Source organism: Rhinopithecus roxellana, chromosome 3 (assembly GCF_007565055.1).
Source record: "Rhinopithecus roxellana isolate Shanxi Qingling chromosome 3, ASM756505v1, whole genome shotgun sequence".
Classification (NCBI taxonomy): domain Eukaryota; kingdom Metazoa; phylum Chordata; class Mammalia; order Primates; family Cercopithecidae; genus Rhinopithecus; species Rhinopithecus roxellana.
The window spans coordinates 166,488,931-166,492,227 of NC_044551.1; the positions used below are offsets into that span (position 1 = coordinate 166,488,931).

At 46.6% G+C, this 3,297-nt stretch overlaps 1 pseudogene; it reads right to left on the bottom strand.

The window, feature by feature from the left end:
* Positions 1-263: 263 nt before the first annotated feature.
* LOC104676196 lies at positions 264-1,615 on the bottom strand (annotated as a pseudogene).
* Positions 1,616-3,297: the final 1,682 nt, after the last annotated feature.

Sequence of the window (3,297 nt, forward strand, 5' to 3'; positions counted from 1 at the left end):
CGCCCGCCACTTCACCCGGCTAGTTTTTGTATTTTTAGTAGAGACGGGGTTTCACCGTGTTAGCCAGGATGGTCTCGATCTCCTGACCTCGTGATCCGCCCATCTCGGCCTCCCAAAGTGCTGGGATTACAGGCTTGAGCCACCGCGCCCGGCCAAATGTTTTTATTAAATGTTTATTTTTTGTATTCCTTAAAAACAAAACAAAAATCACAAGTTTAACACTAATCTTTTGAAATACTGTACACCAAACAAAGCCACCTCACTCATGCAGCAATTTGCTCTACGTTCTCTTTACTTCTGTTTGCGAGATAATCCTCAGTAATTTCTGCAGATTCCTCTTCAACAGATTATATGCAAGAGGTAAATGCTGGCCAGCAACTTTATGAAAATAATGGGAGCCACAGCAAAAGAGCTCCATTCCCAACTCAAGCCCCAGCCGTAATCACATTCATCATTAGCAAACTGCACAAAAGTCATCATTTCCTGAATGGGAACAAAAGCTTTCAGTCTCTCCTCCTCCCTTGCAGCCTCAACTATTGTCTTGCAAATTCTCTTGATGTCAGCATGTGTTTCAGGGAGCTCTGTGTACCCAACATGATTTTTATCCACTGGAACAGCCAAGCCTGCACCACGAATGACCTTTGTCACAACTTTCTTATCTCTCTGTTTCATCTTCGTGGTTCTCTGTTCCAGTGAGTACCCCCACTTCTCTGGCTGCTTCTGTGAGTTTTTCATCTATGTTTTTCAAGAGATTAGTTTTCTTTTCTTTCTTTTTCTTTCTTTTTTTTTTTTTTTTTGAGGCAAAGTTTTGCTGTTGTTACCCAGGCTGGAGTGCAATGGTGTGCTCTTGGCTCACCGCAACCTCCGCCTCCTGGGTTCAAGCGATTCTCCTGCCTCAGCCTCCTGAGTAGCTGGGATTACAGGCATGCACCACCATGCCCGACTAATTTTGTATTTTTAGTAGACACGGGGTTTCTCCATGTTGGTCAGGCTGGTCTCGAACTCCCTACCTCAGGTAATCTGCTTGCCTTGGCCTCCCAAAGTGCTGGGATTATAGGCGTGAGACACCGTGCCCGGCCCAGTGTTCTTTTTATCCGTTACTTCTTTAAGTTTTTTCATCAAAAATAATTCGATTGCAGCAAATACATTATCTCCATTTGGAACAATTGTACACTTCTTCTTTGCTTCATTTATACCAACATATGCAGGAAGTTCATCAGTAGAATCCCTGAAATACCCCATGTGGTACTGAGTTTTATTATCTCCAATAGTAATGGTCTGGAACTCAGGAGGATCATAGTAAAACCTCCAATGAAGGTTAACATTCGGGCCTGTTGAATTTTCCTGCGTTTTTTGTTTTCCAGCAAGGATATCAGAAGGACCAACTAACTGAAGCCTGAGGCTTTGCAGAAAGTGACTGGCAGGCTTTTCAGGATCCAGTTCTTCACAGAACTTCCAGAAGCCATCAACATCTTCAGGTGAAGAGAGCTTATAATCATTTTCCACTTCTTTTTGAAGATCACATCATCTTCACAGAATTTACTTTTCTTCACATTGACTGTTTTTTCATAGGCCCCTCCCAGCCAGACCTGCGCCTCCTGCCACCGCCGACCATTCTGCAGCTGCAGCACCTTTTTTTGTTTTTGTTTTTGTTTTTTTTGAGATGGAGTCTCGCTCTGTCGCCCGGGCTGGAGTGCAGTGGCCGGATCTCAGCTCACTGCAAGCTCTGCCTCCCGGGTTTACGCCATTCTCCTGCCTCAGCCTCCTGAGTAGCTGGGACTACAGGCGCCCGACACCTGGCCCGGCTAGTTTTTTGTATTTTTTAGTAGAGACGGGGTTTCACCGTGTTAGCCAGGATGGTCTCGCTCTCCTGACCTCGTGATTCACCCGTCTCGGCCTCCCAAAGTGCTGGGATTACAGGCTTGAGCCACCGCGCCCGGCCTTTGTTTTTGTTTTTGACGGGGTCTGGCTCTGCTGCCCAAGCTGGAGTGCAGTGGCAGAAACATAACTCACTGCAGCCTCAAACTCTCAGGCTCAAGCCATCCTCCTGACCCAGTGACCCACCCTTCTGAGTAGCTAAGGCCACAGCCACGCACCACCGTGCCTGGTTAATTTTTTGTTGTTGCTGAGACAGGGTCTTGCTATGCTGCCCAGGCTGGCCTGGAACTCCTGGCCTCAAGTGATCCTCCCACCTCAGCCTCCCAAAGCGCTCAGGTTACAAGTGTGAGCCGCTGTGCCTGGCCTTCTCTTCCTTTTCTCTCCCATTTCACCCTCTTCCTCCCCTACCACTCTGTTCTTTCATCACCTGTTTACTTTTGCCCTCCCCCGTTTTCTGACTCCACCCCATACAAGTTTCACTAGCTAATTTTAAATAGAGATAAACCTTAGCATTGGCTATACAGGTTGGACAGATGGCTATACCTTTAAACCTCAAGTTTTTAATCCTTAAGATGGGAGAATTGGCCAGGTGCGGTGGCTCACGCCTGTCATCCCAGCACTTTGGGAGGCTGAGGTGGGCGGATCACCCAATGTCAGGAGTTTGAGACCAGCCTGGCCAACATGGCGAAACCCTGTCTCTACTAAAAATGCAAAAAAATAATTACCCAGGCGTGGTGGCATTCAACTGTAATTCCAGCTACTCGGGAGGCTGAGGCAGGAGAAGCCTTTGAACCCGAGAGGCAGAGCTTGCAATGAGCCAAGATCGCACCACTGCACTCCACCCTGAGCAACAGAGCGAGACTCCATCTCAAAAAAAAAAAAAAAAAAAAAAAATTAAAATAAATGAATAAAATGGGAGAATTAATATTAGTCTTGCACGGTAATTAGGGAGGTTAAATATTATATTTTGGATTCTGAAACTGGCCAAGATGAAGTAAGAGACCACTACAATTCATCCATGCCGCCGACTGGGGACAAAATCAACAAGTCACTAGCTAAGAACTCTGCAGTATTAACAAGAGCAGGCAGACTGGACAGAAGAGCTGAAACTTGAAGGATGACCCATTCAAGGGCAAGTTTCCCAGTTTCTTTTTCTTTCTTGTCTCCCAGTTTTGAACTGAGGTCAGCCCCAGTACAGAACTGTGCAGCATGTATGGGCAGAAAAGGCACCAAGAGAACCATCTGTGAGTGGAAAAAACACAAACCGTTGTTCCTCTGCTCCCACGCCACAATAAGCAACACAGAAGGCTTCGGTGACCAAGTGTTGGGGGTTTCTCCCCACATGCCAGCAAGCAAGCAACCAATTCTGCATCAGGTACCAGCTGGGTGTCCTCTATATTCTAATGCTATCTATCTGGA